General features: G+C 43.3%; 1 protein-coding gene across 1 annotated transcript in view; it reads right to left on the bottom strand.

The window, feature by feature from the left end:
- ptger1a (prostaglandin E receptor 1a (subtype EP1)) overlaps positions 1-15,370 on the bottom strand; it is a 56,525-nt gene that overhangs the window by 11,045 nt on the left and 30,110 nt on the right. The gene's annotated exons all lie outside the window — the stretch shown is intronic.

Genomic DNA, 15,370 nt, shown 5'->3' with positions numbered 1-15,370 from the left:
AATATGCAGAATTGAATGGGGATGGTTGTCACACAGGCTATTACTCATTAGGGTTTGAAATTGTGTGCATCCTGGTGGTCTTGCTCAACACATTCAATACAATATTTTTTGTGCATTCTGTCCTCCAAACTAAAATGGATATAGTTATTGTGTAAACAACACAACCACAGTAAATAAACACAGAAATACATTTTGGCAAGACTATATAATGTGTAATATGGTTTTTATGTAATACGCTATAGAAAAATATGTATATTTGGACTGATCGCTTCTCAGAACAAGTAGTGAAATCATGAATTGGTTTTTGTCATTTTACTGTTCAAATTTAGCTGAAACGCCCATAAAAGGCTGTTCAGTGAAAGGTTATATTGTGTCAACTTGCCCAAGAGGCACAAAAATGTTGCTGTCAAAAAAGGTCAATGTCTGTTGCATGACCTGTATCTTTTTGGTGGGAATAGTGGAAATAGAATGTTTGTAGCCAATATTTTAAGGTATGTGTAAAAAACAAAAAACAAACAAAAAACAAAAACAAAAATTCTCTCAAGTGTGACAGTTTTCCCTATTTGCCTTTGAATTGATGCACATTTGCAAGATTGTATAATGAAGTATAATGGGTGATTACCTGCCCCAGATAAGAAAAAAACATGAATTATTTAAATTAAAATGGAGGTTTCAAGTATTATTTACCTTCTGTGGTTGGTGCTTTTCTTTAAACAAAGATGACTAGCAAAAAGGAAAAAAGAAAAAGGTAACACTTTACAATAAGGTTTCATTAGTTAACAACATTAGTTCACATGAACTAATAATGAACTGCACTTATAAATAATTGATTTATCTTTATTAATGTGAATTTCAACATTTAATAATACATTATTAAAATCTTGTTAATTAACATTAGTTAATGCACTGTGAACTAACATGAACAAACCATGAACAGCTGTATTTTTATTAACTAACGTTAACAAAGATTAACTAAAACAGTAACAAATGTACTGCTCATGGTTAGTTCATGTTAGTTAATACATTAACTAATGTTAACTAATGAAACCTTATTGTAAAGTGTTACCACATTAATGATAATGCATTAATGAACATGAACTAACAATGAGCAACACATTTGTTACAGTATTTATTGATATTTGTTAATACAAATCCAGTTGTTGATTGTTCATGTGAGTTCACAGTGCATTAACTAATGTTAACAAATACAACTTTAGATTTTAATAATGTAGGCTATTAGTAAATGTTGAAATGAACATTAAGATTAATAAATGCTGTAGAAGTATTGTTCATTCTCAGTTCATGTTAACCAATGAAACCTTATTGTAAATGTTACCAAAAATGTTTTACAGCAAGGAGCTTGGAATTGATTGATTCATAAAACAGGGTCACTTATCAGCCACATCAATGTTGAAGTTTTGAACCTCCCAAGTTTCTCATTATGTCATCAGACAGGGGTTTTGCTTGTGAGAAGCTCATTATTAGACTATTGACACTGGAACGCTAAAATGGACAGATGAAGAGTGTCATTTTCTTTGTCAAGTTAAAGATTTGGTGTTCAGAAATGTCTGGTGTTTTCAGCTATAGCAGAGATTTTCCATTTAGTATATAGCACTATTCCCCCATTGTCAGTAAGGGTGCAGGAATACACGAAGATGATTCAAAACAGAGTTTAATAAAAATCCAACAAGCTAATCAACAGAAGGTTCAGAACTGATGCAACTTACACACACGCCAACTTAAATGAGACTGGACAAACACTGAGTGAAGGCAAGTAATTTACATAGACATAAAATGATGAACAGCTGTGATGAAGTGTCCATGGAAACTGATGAGTGGCGGGAAACTCAAACAAAAGGAACACGCGATTTATGAAAACAAACTAAGTCCATGAACACAAAACTAACAAACAATTGATATATCGTAACAGAACGCCCCGCCCTGGAAGGCGCGACCTTGCAGCATGGAGATGGTGGTGACAGGAGCAAAGGGATGATGATAGAAGGCAACAAAGGGATGGTGACAGGATGAAGAAACCTCTGCGGCAATGAGAGAGTGCCCGATCATGGCAGTGATGACAGCCCACAGCGGAGTCGACAGAGAGAGGAGCCAAGGTGTTGCTGTGGCTGCCGACATTTTGGTGACGACCAACGGAGGCAAAGGATCCCAGGATGCAGACGGAGAGCCGATGTTACGGAGCGACATCGCTGACAAGCGCCTGAGGCGGAGCCAGAGTGCCCCGGGACTGAGGCAAAGCCGGTGTGACAGAGGACAGAGGCGGAGCCGGAGGGACCCACTGTAGCCTTAGGGGTGGAGGGACCGAGTGCAGCGGAAGGCTTGCAAGTCCGTGGTGGAAATATGATGACTGACGAAGGGGGAGTCGGTGGGACAAGGGAACCCGGAGAAGCCGCAAGGTTGAGGGTCTCTGTTGGAGCGGAGGGTGGCAGGAGCCAAGGCAAAGCCAACAGGTCGACGGGCTGAGGTGGAGCGAAGGGATCAGGGGTTAGGGTCAGAGGCGGAGCCACAGGATCCTCTCGCTCGGGTGAGGCTGGTGGTTATACGACCTGCGACTTTACGTCACAGCAAGGCATTCCCAGGGAAGACGAAGGGCTGCAGGCTTCCAGCAGAGGCGGGGCTGGAGGACTGGCTGAGTTTTGAGGCGAAGGAGGTAATTTTGACGCAATCAATAACGGTAATTCCAATTCCCAACAGGTCAATTAAACGGTGTCAGTGCTGTCTTGAAACAGCGAGGATTCAGAACAGACAGATAATATCATGTGGGAGGCAGTTCCTCTGTGTCCAAATCCATCAGCCAGTCCTCGTTGTCCAATTTCACCAGAATTCCCTGCCACTGACGTTGCTAGCTCATACCCCTGGTCAGACTGACACTCTAGGCCTAGGGCACCCGCTCCGGGGCAATGGTCTGCGCTGTCCCTTCTTCTTTGGGCTCTGGCTCACTCATTGTGGCGGTTGCTTTCTGTCTGTGAGGGATTCTAGCAAAGTCTCCACGGTCGAGGGTGGTGGTGGGATGGGCTCTGGCTGTGTCCTGGATCAAGGACAGACGCCTGAGGTGTCTGGGAGGTCTACTAGGGTGGTGGTAGTTGGCCCCGATCCAGAACAGCGATTTGAGGGTCTTGTCATCGTAGGGGCAGGTGACGGCAAGATGGCAGAATTGTTCAGTGTAACAAAAACAACAACAACAACAACAGCAACAACCTTTTGGCCAATCACAGCAAATTTTGCTGCATAATCCATTTCAGTCCGGTCTTCAGTCAGTAAGGGTGCAGGAATACATGAGGAAGAAGAAGATGAAGACGAAGATTCAAAACATTGACTTTAACAAAAATCCAACAAGCTAATCCACAGATGGTCCCAAACTGACACAGCTTACACACACGCCAACTTAAACGAAACCGGACAAATGAATGAAGGTGAGAAACTTAAATACACATGGTGATTAACTAAATGACCAACAGCTGTGATGAAGATTAGTGTCCATGGAAACAAATTAAAAGTCCATTAAAACGAAACTAACAAACACAACTGATATATATATATATATATATATAGTAACACCCATTCACTTAATAATCTTGTGAATGTAGCCATTTGGATTCTGTTTGATTTCAGTCTCCAAGACCAAGTCTGAAGGCTCTGACAGCGACCAAAGCTTTATTTATTTATTTACAAGAAAAAAAAACACATGCTGCTTCCACTCTTCCCATGTCAATCTGCAGATAACCGAACCAACAAATTGAGAGCAGAATAATGTTTGAAAAGCACACCAAAGAGTCAATCCAGATCAAAAATGCATTAATGTTGGAAATCAAGGATGTGCTCAAAGATGTGTTTTATGAGTGCTAAGAGTGTGCAATTGTGCAGGTCTTAAATGTAGACATGAAGACTTCAGATGGAAAAGCCTCTAAGTCCATGGCTTCTATGTATAGGTTTCTACCTAAGTACCGGTACTTCTGAATGGGCTGAGGCTGGGATTTAGTGGGTTTGAAGTGAAAGTATTTTATGAACGTATACTATATGCGGAGAGCATTCACTCAGTATCGTCATCTCATTTTTGACCGAAGTGGTTTTTAGAGGCTTTTGCATCTGAACTCTTCACATATTCATTTTAATTTTAACAGGAATTTATTCTTTAATATAAAGGAATAGCTGATAAACAGATGTTCAACACATTTGAAACTTAAATTTATAGGAAGAGTTAAAAAATGTGTTTTTACTCACGCTCATGTCATTCTAAATCTTTATGAATTCCTTTATTTTTGTGGAACACAAAAGCATATCCAAACGGCTCTTTTCCATACAATTAAAATAAATGTTGACAGAACTTTCATTTTTGGGTTAGCTATTTAAAAAAATATATTAATTATTATGTATTAAGTTTGAGTCCCACTAGTGCTGCAGTGTTATAGTGGTAGACATCTTGGAATGAAAATGTATTATTTTTAATATTTTCAATTTGCTGAGGAAGAATAATCTTTAATAAAGTTTGACTCTAATGAAGTTAGACTGTGGAATGAGGGTGTAGGCCAAATGGTAAGATAATTTCTTTAATAAACATAACAAAATTGCAGCCTGAAATGAAAATATTTAGCAAAACTTTGAGACTGGACCGAGAGCAGGTTTGGTTTAGATCCCCAGAGTACTCAAAGGGCACAAGTCAGGAAAAGACAGTGGCTCCCAATTTTCCGAAGATGTGGAACATTGTTCACTACTTGCCAGACATTACAAATCAACCCAGATGCATATTTTTTCCCTCTGGCACAAGAAGTAAAAACAGGTATTTATCCTGGCATGCACATGGACATGCTGATCCAGAAGTGGATCTATGTGGATTGGAATGTGGTCTCTGTTGATCGGCATGGTTTCATGTAATCTGCATCGTAATAATAATAGGCTCATTTTGTTTTGCTGTATTCTGCTTTTTGGTTTTTGCTGATTGCTCATTTGTTTGCTCTAGATCGAGGAATTTTGGATAAGATCCCATTGGAGCTGAAACAAGACACAAGGAATGAGCTGTGGGTAGAACTACTGCAGACACAGACAGGTTTGACGTTATACATCTGTTTTTGTTCGCTCATTTAAATAAAGCGATCAAGGGTCTCAGTAATATGATTTCTAAAAGGGCAGAGTCTTCCACTGATCTGTCTCTGTGACATTCACAGTAAGGAAAACAACTAAAGCTATTTCCTTAACCAATTAGCAAAGCATTTACAGATGAGCGCAAACTAAATGTCTTCTCTATGAGGCAGATGTGGAAGAAACTAAGGTGCCAGATGGATTCTTGGAGTCTTGCAATCGCTTTAAGATTGACAACTCCAACTATTCAGTGATGGCACACGTAGATGCCTGGATTCAATTTTTTTTGCATATCAGCATGATTATGCCATCATTTCAGAAACGTCTTGTCACTCACAAATGTAAAACAAAACAAAAGGAATATATAATTGCTCTGAATTACTTGAAAGACGCATGCGTTACTGTCAAGTTAATTCTTAAAAAATTACAAAACTAAAGCCTGAATCACATAAAATAACCATCAATATTGTGTAAATAGGTCAGGAAGATTTCTAAAAATAATTCTTGCTGTTAACCTTTTATCCTCTGTATGGCCACAGGCTGAATCTTTGGTTTGAAAGCAAGAGACAGGCAAAACCAACCATTTGATCAGCAGCCCAAAATTCCACCCAGCCATGAATCTTTCACAAATCAAATGTGGTTCACCACATTCACATAAAAATGTCAAGGCTTTGAAAACGCTCCCCCCCCAATTCTATTGCCTGGCCCACCAAACAGAATGCCAATGTGATGTGGTGTGGAGGGGTCAAGAAGTATGAGAGAAACCACAGGTTCCCATGGACTACAACAAGGCTGATCTTGGTCACTTGCTCTCAACAGGACGACTTGGACAACATTTCCAGTTTTCCAAAAATAGAATATAAAGTAAAATGCTTTTTCTAATATTACCTTTCATGTATAGCTGTTTGCAAATGTAAAAGGTCTGCAAAGTTTTAAAGTGCCCCTATTGGGCTATTTTTAAGGCTCCTATTTTTGTTTTGGAGTCTCCTACAACAGGTTTACATGCATCAAAGGTCAAAAAACTGTATCAGATTGCCCAGTCTGTTGTGATTGGTCTACTGCGTACAACGCGTATTTCGGAAACTAAAAATTACCATAACTGAACTTCAGCTCCGTCCGGAGGCTTCCTAAAGCTCAGCGACTGGACACACTGTAAGGACAGTAACGATGAAGTCAGTTTCAATCCGAACGCTTCTCAGTGATACGCTACTCATTTTGAGGTACATTATGAGATGTTGCAACTGTAATTCCTCACCATCAGCATTAACAAGAATATGTCCATCAACAAACCGGTGTTTATATTTCTAATTTATTGCAGTGCACATGCGGGAACTGTATCAATAACAGTATCAAAACACAGTTTTAGGTAATAGTGGCCCACAGCTGATTAGCAGAAGTATTTCATTAATAATGTGAGTTAACCGGTTAGCCGGAAACTTACACAATATAAAACACAAAACTACGTATCTTGAACACCCGGTCAAAAATATATACATCAATAATTATTCATACTTACAGGTTGTGATTGAGGAGCAAGCTGGTCCAAACAAACTGACCAATCTTTCAAGAGCAAGCATTTTGTGAATCCTGTATTGAACTCAGAGATTTGAGAAGCAGGCGTCAGTAAAATTATGTGTTTGAGGGTGGGTCAAGTTTGGATAATGTACAACATAGATGGGCATTATGCAAATGTATTTTCTAGTAACCATCAAACAGTGGGATTCGAATAACAGATGACTGGCATTATGCAAATTTGTTACATTATTATGTAGGTTATAACAGAAGGCTGGCATTATGCAAATTTGTTACATTATTATGTAGGTTTGTAAAAGGACTTGAATTGCTGACGACTCGTTGCGACAGTTCAGAATCGATTCTTTCTTTTGGGAGACAATAACTTTATTTATCGTGCACTTTCGACTTTACAACTTTGCAGAATGTTTACATTCACAAACAGCAATATTCCACACGACATGAAAGGGAATATTCAAGAAACCATAGGGGTGTCAGAATAAGTCTCGGAGTCAGATGCAAGTTCTCAATGTTTATTATAGAGGAATAAAGAGAGCGTCAGATGAATCACAAAGTCACAGTCCACGGCACAGAGACCACCCGCGGCGTCCCACGAAGTAATCCACTCTGGTCGGTGACCGGGAAGAAATCCTCACACGGCGAGAGACTGACGATAACCTCAGAACACTGGACGGAAGGCAAAACAACGTCCGACAGAAAAAGGTAGCTCACAGGAACCTGGATGATACTGGATCTCGCCTGAAAACAAAGCGCACCAGTAATACCAGAAAACAGAGCAAAGTTCACTCGAGGTCAAGTTCACAATATCCACAGGCGGGTAAACTCTGGGCTAAGACGAGCCTCCAGATGCCTGCGACCGAACCTGAAAAAACAGAAAGAGCTACCGACTGGACTCGGACAGCGAGACTGAAACCAACCAAGACAATGAGCACGCGACGAGAGACAGGACAGAGTGCTATAAAAAGAGAACAGCTGATGAGACACGACAGGTGAACAATTACTGAAACGAGTGGGAGGAGCCAGTGAACCAGTGAGGAACCACCACCAACAGGTAAGACATACATACACACACGATCACCCAGGAGTCCTGACAGTATCCCCCCCCCCATGACCGGCACCGGACGGGCATGGAGGAGACTCACCCTGTCGCCGACGGAGATCCTCGATCAGACCAGGGTCCAGTATATCCCGGGCCGGAACCCAAGACCTCTCCTCCGGACCGTAACCCTCCCAGTCCACTAAATACTGAAAACCTCTGCCCCTGCGACGAGAATCTAGTAATCTCCTAACAGTATAGGCAGGAGCACCATCCACTAGACGAGGGGCGGGGGGTTTAGGGGCAGAGACAGGGGGATTGTTCCGGGCAAAAATCACAGGTTTAACCCTGGATACATGAAAAACTGGGTGAACCCGACCAAGAATAGGAGGTAACTTAAGCTTGACCGCTACCGGATTAATGACCTTAGATATACTGTATGGCCCAATGAAACGAGGAGCCAGCTTACGAGAAGGCTCACGGAGAGGCAGATCCTTGGTGGAAAGCCATACCTTTTGTCCACACACATAACGGGGTGGAGGTCGCCGGTGACGATCAGCCGCAGCTTTGGTTCGTCTGGAGTTTTGCAACAAGAGTGATTTAGCTTTCTTCCAAGTGCGTCTGCACCTGCGCACGAAAGCTAAAGCAGACGGAACCGCTGCGTCGGGCTCCTGTGATGGGAAAAGAGGAGGTTGATAACCGACAGATAATTCAAACGGAGACAAATTAGTGGATGCGACGGGAAGAGAATTATGAGAATACTCGACCCAAGGAAGCTGTTGGCACCAAGAATTCGGATATTTAGACGACAGACAGCGAAGCGTTCGACCGAGATCCTGATTAGCCCGTTCGCATTGCCCATTGGTCTGCGGATGATAACCAGAAGACAGGCTGGCAGTAGCGCCGATCTGTCTACAAAACTCCTGCCAAAAACGAGAGATGAACTGAGGACCCCTATCTGAAACTACATCAGTCGGAATACCGTGTAACCGAAAGACGTGATTAATCAAAACCTGAGCCATCTCCTTGGCAGAAGGAAGTTTAGGCAGGGGAATAAAATGAACCGCTTTGGAAAAACGATCCACCACAGTCAATACGACAGTGTTACCATTCGACGCCGGTAAGCCGGTGACAAAATCAAGGGCTATATGAGACCAGGGGCGGGAGGGGACGGGCAAAGATTTAAGCAGACCAGCGGGAGGTTGATTAGATGCTTTATTACAAGCACAGACTGAACAGGCTAATACGAACTGTCTGACGTCCGAAGTCATAGAAGACCACCAAAAACGTTGACGGATGGCAGCCAACGTTCTCCGAATTCCTGGATGGCCGACAAACTTGGATTCGTGACCCCACCGGATGACATCGGAACGTAGGCGCTCAGGAACCCATAGACAACCCGCCGGACACCCCTCCGGAACTTCCCCCTCTCGGCCGGCCTCTCTCACCCGCTGCTCGATTCCCCACACGAGGGCACCGACCACCCTCCCCTCCGGGAGAATGGTCTCGGTCCGCTCCGAACCGGAACCCTCGAACAGACGGGAGAGAGCGTCAGGTTTAGTGTTTTTAGACCCCGGCCGGTACGAGAGGGTGAAGTTAAACCGCTCGAAGAAAAGTGCCCAGCGAGCCTGTCTAGATGTTAATCTTCTGGCTGAACGGATATATTCCAAATTCTTATGATCCGTCCAGACCAGAAAGGGTTCCGAGGTTCCCTCCAACCAGTGACGCCACTCACCCAGAGCGAGTCTAACCGCCAGCAGCTCCCGATTACCTATGTCGTAATTTCGCTCCGCTGGGTTTAACCGATGAGAGAAAAAAGCACACGGATGCACTTTCCCGTCAACAGAGGATCGCTGAGATAAAACGGCGCCTACCCCGACATCAGATGCATCCACCTCCACTATAAATTGTTTCGCCGCATCTGGAATAGAAAGAACAGGTGCAGAGATGAAACGGGACTTTAACTCATCAAAGGCCTCCTGAGCTTCAGTATTCCAACGGAAACACACTTTAGAGGAAGTAAGAGCGGTAAGAGGTTTAGCGATCTGACCAAAGTTTCTGATGAAACGCCGATAAAAGTTGGCGAAACCCAGAAATCGCTGAAGCTCTTTACGAGTGTCGGGCACTGGCCATTCGGCGACCGCTTTAACTTTAGCGGGATCGGGACGAATCTCTCCCTCGGCTATTACGAAACCCAGAAACGAAACCGACTCCTGGTGGAACTCACACTTCTCCGCCTTAACAAAGAGCTGATTCTCTAACAACCGTTGTAAAACCTGGCGAACATGCTGGGTGTGTATCTGCATAGAGGGAGAAAAGATGAGAATGTCATCGAGATACACAAAGACAAATTTGTTAATCATGTCACCCAGCACTTCATTGACCATGGTTTGGAAGACAGCCGGTGCGTTACAAAGACCGAACGGAAGAACGCAGTATTCCCAGTGCCCTGATGGTGTATTAAAGGCTGTCTTCCACTCATCGCCCTCTTTGATACGTACCAAGTGATAAGCGTTGCGCAGATCTAACTTGGTAAACACGTGCGCTCCCTGTAATAACTCGAACGCTGATGACATTAAAGGCAAGGGGTACTTATTCTTAACAGTAATGTCATTCAGCCCTCTGTAATCAATGCACGGACGAAGAGACCCGTCTTTTTTCTTGACAAAGAAAAATCCAGCGCCAGCTGGAGATGAGGAGCGGCGAATGAGACCGGCATTAAGAGATTCGTTAATGTACTTATCCATAGCCTCTCTCTCTGGTTTAGATAGGGAAAATATGCGACCCTTAGGCGGAGAAGTGTCTGAGAGAAGTTTGATTTCACAATCATACGACCGGTGAGGAGGTAGGGAAGTGGCCCGAGCTCTACTGAACACCCGACGCAGATCAGAGTACTCCGCCGGAACTCCCGAGAGATCAACATCCGGAACCTGAAAAGTAGAACACACAACAGGAGAAGGAGCAGGACCGAGACAAGAAACATGACACGAAGACTTCCAAGATAACACAACACCGTTCTGCCAATCAACGTGAGGATTATGTTTGGTCAACCAATCATGCCCTAAAATGACGGGTGATTGAGAATGTTCTAATAAAAAGAATTCAATCTCCTCACGATGATTGCCAGAAACAAACAGACTCACAGGGGGGGTGCGATGAGTGATAACAGCCATATGCTGTCCCTTTAAAGTCCAGGCGGAGAGAGAAGAAGACAGAGGAATAAAAGGAATATTCCATGATTTGGCCACACCGGCATCCAGAAAACTTGCCTCCGCACCAGAATCCAGCAACGCCTGTGAATGATAAGACTGTTTATAGTTTATGATTACTGGAAGTGTGGTACAGCTTACGGGAGACTTTAATGACGACACGCCCACCGAAACTCCCGAAGTCATCGGCGGGCAGACTCTTTTACCGAACACACAGCAGCGATATGTCCCGCCTTACCGCAATATAAGCACAAACCACAGGACAGACGACGATGTCTTTCAGTGGCAGTAAGACGGAGCTTGCCCAGTTGCATGGGTTCCTCCATTTGGAGAGAAGATGCGGGGAATTCCACCGGTTCAGAGACGGCGAGATGACGAAATGACCGGCGGATGTCACGTTGACGGTGGCGTGTCTCGATCCTCAACGCCAGATCGATCGCCGTCTCTAGAGATGTCGGCGGATCCCGTGCAGCGATCTCATCCTGGATAGCAGGGTTGAGACCCTCGAGGAACTGAGCCCGTAATGCAGCGTCATTCCAGCCGCAGGTGATGGCTAGCGTCTTGAACGCGATGGCATAATCCGTGACGGAAGAGGTCCGTTGCAAAAGTCTCACTAATTCGGCTGCTGCCATGTCCCCATGAAGTGACCGATCAAATAAACTCAACATCTCCGTTTCAAGAGCCTCAAACGAAGCCGTGCACGAAGCCCTGGCTCCCCATGCAGCCATTCCCCACTGCCTTGCCCTTCCGGTGAGAAGTGTCAGTACATACGCCACCTTAGATGATGAAGCGGCGAACCGCCGTGGCTGAAGGGCAAAGACAAGGGAACACTGCTGTAAGAAAGCCCGGCAAGACTTGGGATCGCCATCGAAGGACGGGGGTGTCGCCGCGTGTGGCTCGCGGTCTGCAGGTGCACTTTCGACTGGTGCAGGAGGAAAACGCTCACCGACCTGGGAAACCATCTGGTCTACCCGGGTACTGAGTTCAGTAAATTGTCCGGACAGAACACGAAAATCTCTGGAAGCTTCATTCAACAGAGATGCATGCTGATCAATGATCACTCCCTGCTGCTGAAGTGCGGTGTACATCGTATCCGAACTCTCCGAACTCGCTGACTCCATCGGTGGCGTGCTCATTCTGTCAGAATAAGTCTCGGAGTCAGATGCAAGTTCTCAATGTTTATTATAGAGGAATAAAGAGAGCGTCAGATGAATCACAAAGTCACAGTCCACGGCACAGAGACCACCCGCGGCGTCCCACGAAGTAATCCACTCTGGTCGGTGACCGGGAAGAAATCCTCACACGGCGAGAGACTGACGATAACCTCAGAACACTGGACGGAAGGCAAAACAACGTCCGACAGAAAAAGGTAGCTCACAGGAACCTGGATGATACTGGATCTCGCCTGAAAACAAAGCGCACCAGTAATACCAGAAAACAGAGCAAAGTTCACTCGAGGTCAAGTTCACAATATCCACAGGCGGGTAAACTCTGGGCTAAGACGAGCCTCCTGATGCCTGCGACCGAACCTGAAAAAACAGAAAGAGCTACCGACTGGACTCGGACAGCGAGACTGAAACCAACCAAGACAATGAGCACGCGACGAGAGACAGGACAGAGTGCTATAAAAAGAGAACAGCTGATGAGACACGACAGGTGAACAATTACTGAAACGAGTGGGAGGAGCCAGTGAACCAGTGAGGAACCACCACCAACAGGTAAGACATACATACACACACGATCACCCAGGAGTCCTGACAAGGGGCACTTTAAAGATCAAAGGGCACAACAAATAAAGTTATTCTCTCCTAAAAGAAAGAATCGATTCTGAACTGTCGCAACAAGTCGTCAGCAATTCAAGTCCTTTTACAAACCTACATAATAATGTAACAAATTTGCATAATGCCAGCCTATGGTCTTCATTGGCTGCCCGCGAACAATGTCTACTTTGACCCTCAAACACTGTAGTTGTATCTGAGGCCTGGAAGAGTTTGATTCTTGTCGACATGTAAAAAGAATACTCTGTTTTCAGAGCAGCAAATCCACTTTGCATGTACTTCCAAAGGATGAGACGATAAAACCTCCATTGTTACTGTTTGTATCACTGTGTATCAAGTGCTGAGAAAGCCTCTGGAGCTGAAAATCAGATATGGTAATGGGCGTTTTGTTTCCAACACACTGTAAGCGGTAGACCAATCACAACAGACTGTGCCGTCTGACCAATCAGAGCTGCGTAGGCTCTCGGAAACGAGGGGTTTAGATAGACTGAAGACTTGTTTGACTTCATACAGCGCTGCACAGACTGATTGGCTTGAGCTGTCTCACGACACAGCTGTTTCATGATTGGCCGGATTCACCGCTTTACAACGAGCATGTGTATTTCGTGTTTATTCTAAAATAATGCACCTGTATATCATTAATTCACAATATATATATATATATATATATATATATATATATATATATATATATATATATATATATATATATATATATATATATATATATATATATATATACATACATACACACACACACACTATTTATTCCCTTCCTTTGAAATCAGATAACTGTGATTTCTTGTTGCATTGCTGTATATAGGAAGAGAATTACAATAATATGAATGAAGTTCCAAGTGCTCAACCAAAGGGAACACTAATCACATAATGGTGAGAAAGTCTATATAAAAATTGCCCCGCCTCAAAAGCCTTTTGCCCGCCTGTTTTTTTTTCTTTGCCAAAATGGTACTCAAACCAGTGAAGTAATGTATAAGTAATGAAGTTTTCTAAGTAATGAAGGCATATCATGCAAATAGTTCAGAATACTAAATTGTTTTAAGTAAGTTCAACAAACAACTGTTGGATTTTACAGTAAGCCGATGTCGAACACACCTTGAATCTTTATATGAACCATTTTCAGGTTCTTTGAGAAATTAGGTGATGTGCATGTATATTATGAGAAAATTAAAGTGGTTTTTGACCTTTGATGCATGCAAACCTGTTGTAGGAGACCTCCAAAACTAAATTAGAAACCTTTAAAATAGCAAAATAGGGGCACTTTAAAATATTGTCTGAAAAAACTTACATTGATTGTATTCAAGTAAATAGAAGTACATTCAATTTAAAGTAATTTCATTAAAGCATTGTCACTTTTTTAAATCATGTGCCCTTTATTGACGTGTTAACTGGCGTGAGGACGTGACAATCTGTCACTCATGAGATCACAGAAATAACTATCCAAGGATCCATTCAATTTCCGATGGCCAAAATCAAGTCCCGCTTAACATTTCTTTTCTTGTTTGGTATGGGTTTCACTTGGATATACAAGACTAAAAGACATTATTATTAAACATATAATGTTGAAAGTAACTATGCAGCACAAGTAACATTAAAATCTGTTCAAACTAAATCTGTTTCACTCTTTATCAGGATTAGAACAAGATTATTGCTTTGATGGTGGGCTCAAAAATTGTGTATATACACTCACCTAAAGGATTATTAGGAACACCTGTTCAATTTCTCATTAATGCAATTATCTAATCAACCAATCACATGGCAGTTGCTTTAATGCATTTAGGGGTGTGGTCCTGGTCAAGACAATCTCCTGAACTCCAAACTGAATGTCAGAATGGGAAAGAAAGGTGATTTAAGCAATTTTGAGCGTGGCATGGTTGTTGGTGCCAGACGGGCCGGTCTGAGTATTTCACAATCTGCTCAGTTACTGGGATTTACATGCACAACCATTTCTAGGGTTTACAAAGAATGGTGTGAAAAGGGAAAAACATCCAGTATGCGGCAGTCCTGTGGGTCAGAGGAGAATGGGCTGACTGATTCAAGCTGATAGAAGAGCAACTTTAACTGAAATAACCACTCGTTACAACAGAGGTATGCAGCAAAGCATTTGTGAAGCCACAACACGCACAACCTTGAGGCGGATGGGCTACAACAGCAGAAGACCCCACCGGGTACCACTCATCTCCACTACAAATAGGAAAAAGAGGCTACAATTTGCACAAGCTCACCAAAATTGGACAGTTGAAGACTGGAAAAATGTTGCCTGGTCTGATGAGTCTCGATTGCTGTTGAGACATTCAGATGGTAGAAGAATTTGGTGTAAACAGAATGAGAACATGGATCCATCATGCCTTGTTACCACTGTGCAGGCTGGTGGTGGTGGTTTAATGGTGTGGGGGATGTTTTCTTGGCACACTTTAGGCCCCTTAGTGCCAATTGGGCATTGTTTAAATGCCACGGCCTACCTGAGCATTGTTTCTGACCATGTCCATCCCTTTATGACCACCATGTACCCATCCTCTGATGGCTACTTCCAGCAGGATAATGCACCATGTCACAAAGCTCGAATCATTTCAAATTGGTTTCTTGAACATGACAATGAGTTCACTGTAGTAAAATGGCCCCCACAGTCACCTTTGGGATGTGGTGGAACGGGAGCTTCGTGCCCTGGATGCGCATCCCACAAATCTCCATCAACTGCAAGA

The sequence above is a fragment of the Gobio gobio genome (assembly GCF_949357685.1).
Source record: "Gobio gobio genome assembly, chromosome: 17".
Taxonomy (NCBI): domain Eukaryota; kingdom Metazoa; phylum Chordata; class Actinopteri; order Cypriniformes; family Gobionidae; genus Gobio; species Gobio gobio.
The sequence above is the reverse complement of the archived record's forward strand: the minus strand, read 5'-3'. Positions and strand labels throughout refer to the sequence as shown.